This window comes from Leopardus geoffroyi, chromosome B2 (genome assembly GCF_018350155.1).
Source record: "Leopardus geoffroyi isolate Oge1 chromosome B2, O.geoffroyi_Oge1_pat1.0, whole genome shotgun sequence".
NCBI lineage: Eukaryota > Metazoa > Chordata > Mammalia > Carnivora > Felidae > Leopardus > Leopardus geoffroyi.
Genome location: NC_059332.1, coordinates 47,145,801 through 47,157,680, shown reverse-complemented (window position 1 = coordinate 47,157,680; position 11,880 = coordinate 47,145,801). Strand labels below are relative to the sequence as shown.

The 11,880-nt window shown below is 32.3% G+C and overlaps 1 pseudogene; it reads right to left on the bottom strand.

Moving 5' to 3' along the window:
* Window positions 1-1,179: 1,179 nt before the first annotated feature.
* Window positions 1,180-11,880, bottom strand: part of LOC123609895 — a 55,858-nt pseudogene continuing 45,157 nt past the window's right edge.

Genomic DNA, 11,880 nt, shown 5'->3' with positions numbered 1-11,880 from the left:
TCATGAATAGCAACATCATTACCTGAGCTAAAGTTGGATACTTAACAGCCTGAGCCACCCAGGTGCCCCTCACCTCTATTTGTGCATTTTTGCTCTTTCAGTCCTCAGATCTATTTCTTGGGTGTTCAGAATGATTTGATATTTATCTAGCTGTGTTTGAGGGATGAAGCAGCCCTAAGGTCTCCCTACTCCTCTGCCATCTTAACTCCCACCAAAAGGCATATGAATGTTTAAAGCAAAAGGCTTTAACATTGCATTATGGGGTCTGTAATATGTATACTTGCATATAAAAGGAAAACATAAAGGACGGAAAATAATAAGTAAGCTACATTATTTCAGATTTTCAATATTTACATATAACAATACAATGTTAACATTAACTGAATTATAATAGTTTATAAATGCATATTTTAATTCCCAGAACAAGCACTAATAAAATAAGATGAATTGCTAAAAACCAAAGATGAATCAAAACAGAATACAAGGGACCATTTGATTATTCTGAAAGAAGGGAAGAATGGAGGAACACAGATGAAAAGTTAGACAAAGGCAAATAGAAAGCAAAATGGAATTACTAAATTCAACCCTATAGGTAATTACATTAAATATAATTGGAATAAAACTTTAAGTATAAGGTAGGGATTAGTAGGCTGAATAGAAAATCAATATTCAAGTATATGTTCTGGAAAGAGACACACATAAATTTAAGGAAACAATATGCTACAATAAAAAGATGGAAAATTTTATACTAAAACATTACCATAATAATCACTACTATGTTACAATCAGACCAAATGGACAATCATTGTTAGAACTACATAAATCACTATTTACTATTTATTATTCATAAATCACTTAACAATAGTAGAGATTTCCTAACTCAATTATCTTGGCAACAGATAGATAAAATAGAAAAATAGAAATATTTATATATGAAATATATATATATATATAACTTTAATGTTTATATCATATATTTCATATGTATGCATTTCATAGATATATTTTTTTACATGCATTTATGTTATTCTACTCACATTGTACAATTGTTAAACAACCTACAAAAAGTACAAAAGCCTAGTCCATTTTCCAATACCAGGTGAGAGCTAAGTTGCAAAAAAGGAACAGTACCATAAGTTACAAGGAAAGTTTGGGTGTCCTGTACAAGTTATACTGTTCCTATCTATGCAGGCTCCTTAGATCAATGTGTCTTTTCTTTTGAGGACAGGAACAAGGAGACTTTGAACAGGTCTGACATTGGAATGCTTAAAACTCTTTTGGCATTTGCAACACAGTTGTTTGAAATTAACTCTTAAAACTCTTAAAGGCTTAAAACTCTTTTGGCATTTGCAACACAGTTGTTTGAAATTAACCTTATTAGTTCCAGAAACGCACCACACATAAGCACTCTCCCACCTGGTCTTACAATCTTTGCAGTGAAAATAGCCATATTTTGGTTCCAAAAACTGGAAGTTGGGTTTTCTGAGCAAATCTGTTCCACTGACTTCCCGTCTGCTTGCTCTTCTGTTCCTGAGGGCTTGAGGCATCTTCCTCCCCCCAGCTCATACTGGCAAAGCTACTCCCTTTTGCACTCTTCAGAACTTGGAGTTGGTGGTTTCTGGTGCTGCTGGCTGTCCTCTGCAGGACCCCAAAGTACCTTCCTCTCCTGGTCTTCCCCCTCCTTCTGCAGCTGGATAAAGCTCCTATAACCTATCCCTGGTGAATAGACTCCCCAGCCGGCAGGGGTACCTTGTGGCTTGTGCTGCCCCAGAGGGAGAACAGTGTGAGAACACAGCAATACAGACTTGTCCATCCACAGGCTCACCTGCACGCCCACCTCCCTGGTGTTAGCCTTGCAAAGCCTCAGGCTCAGGCTGGCATTCATCTGGGTGAGAATGGAATTAAGCTCCGATTTCTTTGAAGGTTCCATACAATAGTCAGAGACATTTACAGGCACAAGGAAACAAGGCCTGGCAAGGAAAGTGGGGGGACCAGTGTCTTGCCTCCAGTCAGGCTGAAATATATATATATATATGGAATATATATAGGCAATAAATATATATGAATGTTAATATATGTATTTATATATGCATGTATAAATATTCATAAATATATATACATATATATGCAATGCATATATGAAATATATGTAAGTTATATATTGTATATATATTGCATATATACATTGCATATATATATTTCATGTATACATTTCGCATATATATATCTTATATATGTATTATATATATAGTATATATATATAAGTAATGTATATGCATCTGTATGGTTTATTTATACATATATTTCATATATATAACGTGTATATACTTTGTAATATATACATTGCATATATATTGCTTATTTTTATATATTTAATATATATATTTGGTATATATGTATTATATATATTTCATATATATTATATATCATAATATATTATATATTATATATATCATAATATGTTACAATGATATAGCATATATATCACTGTATGTTTCGTATACATATTTTTGTATATATATTGTATGTATATAGTGTATATATATATATATACACACACAATATATATGTTACTTATTTATAAATATATATTGCATATGTATATTTCATATAAATAGCATATATATCCAATATGTATACACAACATATATATAGCATATATATTGCTTATTTATATACATATTTCATATAGATATTTTTCATATGACATATTTTTCATATATATATATTTTGTATGCATATAGCATATAAATATGAAATATGTATATAAATAATATATATTGCATATATATATTGCTTATTTATCTATATTTCACATAGATATAATATGCAATATATATATATAAGCAATATATATGCATATCTATATACATTACTTATTTATATATGAAATACACATATATTTCATATATATTGCATATGTATATATTGCATATATATATGCGATATATATATATGCCATATATGCATTGCTTATTTATATATATGGCATATATGTATTGAATATATATGTATTTCATGTATATATAGTTAATATATATAGTTCATATGTATATATTTTGTATACACTATATACACACATATATATGAAATATTTAATGAACTATATATATTAACTATATATGAAATATATATGAAATTTGTGTATGAAATATATGTATGAAAAATATATGTATTACATATATGTATAGAAGTAATATAATTGAAATATATGTATATGAAATATATGTATTTGTAATATATATATGAAATTTATATGAAATATATATATGAAATATGTAATGTAAACATTAAAGATATTTAGCAAATATGAGGAATCATTTTTCAATATAGACTGACATTGAATATTACCTAGTATTTTTATATAAAGTCTATTTTTTCTTATACAAACATAAGATTCTAGTTTTCATTAATTAAAATATTTTTTTCTTTATTTTCCAGCTTTCAGTATATATGTGTTTGAGGTGTATTTCATAAATATATATGGCTGAGTTAATTTTTAAAACCCAAGTTGAGAATTTCTAGAATGACATCAGCATATGGCTGATTCATCACTCATATCCCACACTCAACTATAACAATTTGTCATCCATCCATCTAGTGGAGAAACTCTTGCACATTGTTGGAAGAAAAAATTGTGAGTTTGGATGCATTAGAGAGGGTAAGAGGAACATTTGACTTTACTTGCATCACCTCTTCCACCACGTGGCACAGCCTAGTGCCAAGAGTTCTTGGCTCCTGATTTCTCCTATGGGGGAAAACAAGAGCATATGAATGGGTGCCTGTTTCCTTATCTGTGCATTGTGCTGCCAAAGAGCCCATTTGTTTCTTGCTTCATTCAGAATCCTGCATCATGAATTGCATGACTTGGGGGGTGGGTGGAAAGAGGCAGCAGAACAGCCAATGAGACTCTCAGAGGGCTTTAAAGGGATGCAGATTCTACTAGTAACACAACAGACTCCATCAAGAACCCTACCCATGAGCTTTCAGGGACACAGTTGATAATTGTATTAGATGTTAATGGACTAATCATGCTAATTTAGTTCAGAAATTGTTAGAATGGATAAAAATTGAAACAAAATCCAACTATTTGCTATCTAAAAGAAATGTTCTTTAAATATAATGATAGGTTGAAAGTAAATAGACAAAAATATATACAATGCAAAGTAAAAATATGAAGGTTTGCTCTCAGATAATATCAGGTGAAATAGATTTCAAAATTGCATGCATTATCAGAAATAACAAGGGACACTTCATAAATGATATAGGAGTTAATTCAATAGGAAGACACTGTAGCCAGAAAGATCTGTGCCCAATGACAAAGCTTCAGGATTTATTTACGTCTTCCTTTATTTCTGTATTATTCAATATGAGTTTTTATTTAAAAAAAAAAAAAAACAACAAAACAGCTAACTACAATGTCTAGATTCTGCAAAACCCTTCCTAGAACTCTCCCAACTTCTCTTGGTTAGGAGGTGGCAACACACTCCTCTGTCTGTGCCTTGGTTGATGGCTTGCCAGAGTTGCCATCTTCCCTTTACAAAATTGATATTTGTGCTTCAGCTGGGTGTTTTCACCTTCCTCACGTCTTCCGTTGCTGTAGTTCTTGTCACTATGCTCTGGCTGTCTTTTGGGACTGGCCATATGTTAGATTATATTTCCTGGTTCCCAAACTAGCCCATATCCTTATCCTTTTACATTGTCTTATGCTTAGAAAATCATAATTCTCACGCTTTTTTCAGTCATTTTATCTACACTCAATGTATATTCGTAGCCCATACCAGTTCCTTTTATTACGTGCCATGAAGGTAATCCCTTCTATTGACTAAAATATAAAATAACTGCATCCAGTAATAAAATATACATGTGTCACATACTGTATGACTAATCTGCAAATAATATAAATATGTAGCACTCATTGCCCTGAATAAGTTAATCAATAAATCAACAATATTTATTTTACTGCTATTATGTATGTATAATCATGGTATGAACTATCATATATTCAACACAGTACTGCCAGTATTGGACATTAGGCTCATAAGATTTACAATCCACTGGGGGAGAGAAAATGATTAATCATGGTAAAATTAGATAGCAATGAAGTAGATCACTACTGTCCAAAACTACACTAAGGCCTCAAAAAAAAAAAAAAAAAAAACAACAATTAATGTGAATGGAGTTGTTAAATTATTTCATAGAAATATTATAAATGAAATGTGGGAGTGAGGATCCTTACATATATGTATACCTGGAGTATAACACCTATAACTTGGCTATATTAGCTATAGATTGCTTTTTGTTTAGGAAAGTACTTCCTTTAGCCAAATTGCTCTTTGACTGCTTTTTTTCCTCAGCCAGGAGAAGCTGGAAGAATTATCAGATTGCCTTATTATAAAGGCAGCTGTGTTATGTTTGGGAAAACAATGAAATCAGTAGAGTTGAATTTGTAGCCTTTGTTCTTTCACTTTATACTTGCATAGCCTGGACCTTTCTGAGACTTAGCTTCTTTATCTTTTAAGGACACAATAATACGTTCTTTGTAAGCCATAAAGCACTTTTAAAGTATGAGCTGTGATCTTCATTAGCTATCTGACTCAAATATTTTCAATTACATGTAAAGCTAAAAATTGTGGACTGTGTTTCTAGGTCCTAAATTCTACAATAATCTTGAGATGTGAAGCCAAATATTAAATGAAGGAAGACATAATGAATTTTTAACTTAGTATTATTTCAAACCAATATAGAGTTTTCTCATTTCTTTTTGTGTTTAAAAACACATCTCTTTAAGAGAATATTAAAAAGTATAGTATAAAGAATGCTGAGTAAATTTATTTTGAACAATAATGAATGACATCTCAAGCTAATTGTGGTGTTTGGAATAATATAATTATTGCAGATTTTATATAGAACAAACTCAATACAAGAAAGAATGACATTTTCCTAATATGCAGCTATGTTGGATTGATAAAATTAATCCAATTAATTCATAATTATATTTGTGTTCTCCAGCATGTAAATAATACTAAATTGATGTTTCATAAAACTAGCCATTAAAGAACTTACAAGTTGATTTTCACATAAAAATTACAAAGATTGATGAGGGCAAGATGGAAAAACTAATGGCAAAAAGTGACATAAAACATGACTATTATTTTACAGTTAAACAATGTTATGCCATGAAATGGAAAAGGCCATTACCAGCTGGTTGTTAATACGCTAAGAATGCTTTTGTGCAATAATTAAAATGCAAAAGCTAGTCATTCCCATTTTATTGGGTAGGGGAAGCCATAATGTAGATTTTTATAGGAACATTCAGAGTTACTGCTGTTATCCATAACTCTTCTGTCTTTTAAAAATGTAGCCAACAAATGTACATTGTTTTCAGTTGTGCTGATTTATGACATAATCACAGCAATTATGGCAGGGCAAGTCCTATTTGAGAAGTCAGTCAAGCCCTTTTAGCCTGATGCTGTTGAATTACAGCTTTCAAATGTACCCTTGAGTCTTTAAAGTGTCTCTCATCAAACCTTGAATGAAACCAATTTTATAAACATAGCAGAAATTAGGGGTGCTACTACATTTTAAGCTGTCACTTTAGAAGTTTGTGCATCAATTCCAACACATCTATCATTGTTCAAGATTATTTTGTGACTTTAAGAATTATTGCAATGGACTATTTTACATATTCTCAAGGGCAGAAAATCTATTCTATGTGGAGGATCATAATATCTAAAAATAGATGTAATTGTTTTGGAGGCAAGACAGAAGAATGAATATATGAATATATATGTATATGTTTCTATATATTTGTCTATATATCCCTCTATCATTTATCTATTATGCATCTATCTATCTATCTATCTATCTATCTATCTATCTATCTATCATCTGTTTGTCTATCACCTATCTATCCTATCTGGGTAATAGTGAAAAAATCCCAACTTTTAAAATAAAATAACTAATATTCTCAGTGGCACATGATCTACTTTTGTGGCAAAATTATTTCCAGAAAAAGTATTTGTGAGGCATTTTTTAAAGAATTATTACTGAGGGGCGCCTGGGTGGCGCAGTCGGTTAAGCGTCGGACTTCAGCCAGGTTGCGATCTTGCGGTCCGTGAGTTCGAGCCCCGCGTCGGGCTCTGGGCTGATGGCTCGGAGCCTGGAGCCTGTTTCCGATTCTGTGTCTCCCTCTCTCTCTGCCCCTCCCCCGTTCATGCTGTGTCTCTCTCTGTCCCAAAAATAAATAAACGTTGAAAAAAAAATTTAAAAAAAAATAAAAAAAAAGAATTATTACTGAAATAGTTCCCAAAGAAGATACTTTTCTGAAATACGAAGCATAATTTGATATGTAATTTATGGCATGCTTATGATTAAAAGATGTCTCACTCCTTTGTAATTGCATTTTAACTAAAAAGAGCTTTACTTGATTGTAAAAATGATTTGCTTTTTGTATATTTTTAACCTTTTATTTTGAGATAATTTTGGACATACACAAAGAGAGAACTGAAAGAGAACTGAAAAGTTGCAGAAATAGAACTGAAAATTCTTGCACAAAAATTAATAGTTTCTTTAACTCAAGTACAAGGATCAAAATAAAAATTAACACTGATGCAATACTATTAACTAATCTATAGACGCTGTTTAATTGCCAGTTGTCCAAATTGTCCAATCCAGGATCCCATATTGCATTTAGTTATCATGTCAGTCTTTTTTTTTGTGTTTCATGATCCTGCATTTGAGGAGAAATGGCCAATTGTTTTGTAGAATGTCTCCCAATTTGGATTTGTCCGATGTTTCTTGATGATTAAATTCAGATTATGCATTCTTTGTAAGAGTGCCAGAAAAGTAATACCATGTCTTTCTCAGTATATCATAATAGGAGGAATGTAATGTTTATAGATGTTATTAAGGGTAATGCTAGACAACCTGGTTCAGGTGGTACCTAAAAAGTTTCTCCATTGTAATGCTATTATTTTCTCTCTTTGTAAATAATAATTATCTTGTGGGAAGATACTGTTAAATTATGCTAATATCCTGTTTCTTATTAAGCTTTTGCCTACCAAATTTAGCATTCATGGATGAATCTTGCTGTGGCAATTTTTACTGTGATGTTGCCAAATAGTGACTTTTATTTCCATCATCCCTTCTACATTTATTAATTGGAATTTCACTAGAAGGAAGAACAGCCCATTTTCCCCTTTATTTCTTCAATGGTATATTTATATTGGCATTGACTCCTGGATATTTTATTCTGTGATTCGCAGTTCATTATTATTATTTATTTTTGCTCAAATTATCCCAGATTTGGTCATGGGAATCCCTTCAAATTTATTCCTTTCTATATCTCCAATAATTTGTTTTAAGCATTCACATACTTTCAGGCAACATGAAGTATTCCATTCTAATCTAGTACTTTTCCTGAAATCAGCCATTTTCTCAGAGTCCTTTCATTTTTATTGAAGAATGGCGTTCAGAAAACAAAATATGGGCACTAGTTATGCTCATTGCTACTGTAGTGTTACTGTTCTAGGTCTTCTTAGTGGGTACACATGGACATCTATACCAATATCTATATTGATTTCTATGTATTTTTCTATGCGTTTGTTAAGAATTGTTAGTACATACTGATTCATCTGGTTAAGTCCAACACCCAAGGGTTCATTCTAGCCTTCCTCAATTCATATTTATAATTCCTTTCTCCTACAATAAGAAAACTGCATCTCATTATTCACATTCATTTGAAGGTGAATAATCCTAATTTCATAATGACGAAAATCCTAATTTTCTAATTACTAATTATACTCTTGTGAGTATAGAGTAGAATATTTGTATGTAGTTCATTTTGTCTTAGCCTGTTAGCTTACAGTCAAATACTGAAAATAATGTTTTACTGATTTAACAGATTAGTTCTTTTCTTCCCCACACAGTTTTGTGTGGTTTTGTTAGGCATTTGTAATACAGTAAGTGTGCTTTATTACTGCTTGTACCTCATTTTGTGCTTTCCCATATTCTGGATACTTTTAATTATCCAAATGTGTGTATATCATGTATATATCAAACTTTACCGTGGCACTAAAAGTCAGAATTATACCCAGAGGCAACCTCAGAGCCATTCTTTCTACCCCATTTTAGTTGCACTGATTTTTCTACCATATTACCACCTATATTCTGTAAGTTAGCTAATTATATTAATTTCTGACTTATCTTTATGCCTTTTATCTGTTTTCTTATCTTTTTTCCTTCTACAATCTTCTTTGTACTTGTCTATTTCTTTCTGGAGTCTCCAGGGCTATCAGTTTGCCTATTTCAGCTGGATACCAGCTGGAGCAATCAATCCACAGTCAAAAATAAAGGTTTAAGTTAACATTGCCCCAAGGTTGACATCATTTTTAGCAAAAATGAAGAAATTTGCATTTATATGAAAACATCATGAGAATAACCTGTTAAAATAAGAAAGCATATTATCTACAGCAGGACAAAGAATGAGCAGAAACAAATGATGAAAATTAAGACATATTGTGTGTTCACAGAGACTGCACTATGGTATTTAGCCTCTCTGCCCTTTTTCTAACTCTCTCTCTTTTTTTTTTTTTTTTTTTTTTTTTTTTTAATTTTTTTTTTTCAACGTTTATTTATTTTTGGGACAGAGAGAGACAGAGCATGAACGGGAGAGGGGCAGAGAGAGAGGGAGACACAGAATCGGAAACAGGCTCCAGGCTCTGAGCCATCAGCCCAGAGCCCGACGCGGGGCTCGAACTCCCGGACCGCGAGATCGTGACCTGGCTGAAGTCGGACGCTTAACCGACTGCGCCACCCAGGCGCCCCTAACTCTCTCTTTTTTAGAACATTCACCACTGCTTGAAATTGTCAACTAAACATTAATTTAGATCTGAAATCTTGAAAGACTTTTAAAACAAAATATTTCAAAGATACGATTAAAATTGCTTGTTATTAATTTTGCATAATTTAATTTTTAATAGACTATTTTTAGGGCAGTTTTGGATTTGCAACAAAATTGAGAGGCAGGCACAGAGATTTCCCATATATATCCACTGCCCTATGCATGCATCATCTCCCCTATTATCAAAATCACTCATCAAAATGGTGGTTATTTGTTTCTTTCTTTAAACTAAAGATGAACATATTGAAACATAATTGCCCAAAGCCCATAGGTTTACCTTAGGGTTCATTCTTGGTGTTGTACATTCGCTGACTTTGGACAACAGTATAATGATTTATACCCATCATTATAATACTATACAGAGTATTTTCACTGCCTTAACAATCCTCTGTGCCCTGCCTATTTATCCCTGCCCCCCCTTCCTACCACACCCCTGCAAATCACTGATCGTTTTTACTGTTTTCAGTTTTTCTCTTTCAAGAATTTTATATAATTGGGACCATACAAGATGTAGTCTTTTCAGATTGACTTCTTTCACCTAGTAATATGCAGTTAAGTTTCGTCCATGTCTTTTCAGGGCTTGATAGCTCATTTCTTAGCACGGAATAATATTCCATTATCTGGATACACCATAGTTTATCTATTTGCCTACTTATAAGGACATCTTTTTTTTCTCCAAGTTTTGGCAATTACAAATAAAGCTGCTGTATATAACCATGTAAGGGTTTTTGTGTAGATGGATTTTCAAATGTTTTGAGTAAATAACAAGAAGCACAATTGAAAGATAATATGATAAGATTATGTTTAGTTTTGTAAGAAACTGCCAAACTGTCTTCCAAAGCGTCTGCGACATTTTTTATTCCCACTAGCAAAGAATGAGAGTTTCTGTTCCTCCACATCCTCACCTGCATTTGGTGTTGCCAGTGTTCTGGATTTTGGCTATTCTAATAAGTGTGTAGTGGTATTTTATTATTGCTTTAATTTGAATTTCATTGATGATATATGATGTTGTGTATCTTTTTAAATGCTTTTTTCCATCTGCATATCTTCTTGGGTGAGATGTCTGTTAAGATCTTTGGCCCATTTGGTAATTGGGTTGCGTGTTTTCTTATTGTTGAGTTTGAGAGTTCTTTGTATATTTTGGATGACAGGACTTTATGAGGTGTGTCTTTTGGAACATTTTCTCCTACTCTATGGCTTGTCTTCTAGTTCTCCTGGTATTGTCTTTCACAGAGAAGTTTTTAATTTTAATAAAGTCCAGCTTATCAATTATTTCTTTCGTGGATCATATTTTTAGGTGTTTTACTTAAAAACTCCAAGGTCATCTAGGTTTTCTCGTATGTTATCTGCCAGGATTTTATAGTTTTGCATTTTAACTTTAGCTCTCCAGTTCATTTTGAGTTTCTTTATATGAAGAGTATAAGGTCTGTGCCTAGATTCATTTTTTTGCATGTGGATGTCCAGTTGTTCCAGTATCATTTTTTGAAAAGATGATCTTTGCTGCAGTGTATTGCCTTTGCTCCTTTGTCAAGATCAGTTGGTTATATTTATGGTGGTCTATTTCTGGGCTTTATATTCTTTACCATTGATCTATTTGTCTATTCTTTCACTAATACCACATTCTCTTGATTACTGTAGCTTTATATTAAGTCGTGAATACAGGTAGTGGCAGTCCTCTGTCCTTCTCCTTTAGTATTGCGTTGGCCATCTGAGTCTTTTGCTTATCCAATATAATCTTTAGAGTCAGTTTGTCTATATCCATCAGCTAATTGCTGGGACCTGGGATTTCACAGAATTTATAGATCAAGTTAGGAAAAACTGACATCTTGACAATATTGAGTCTTCCTTATCCATGCATGTAGAATATTTATCCATTTATTTAAAAAAATTTTTAATGTTTATTTTTGAGAGAGAGAGAGAGAGAGCATGAGAAGGGGAGGGGTAGAGAGAGAGACGGAGACACAGAATCTGAAGCA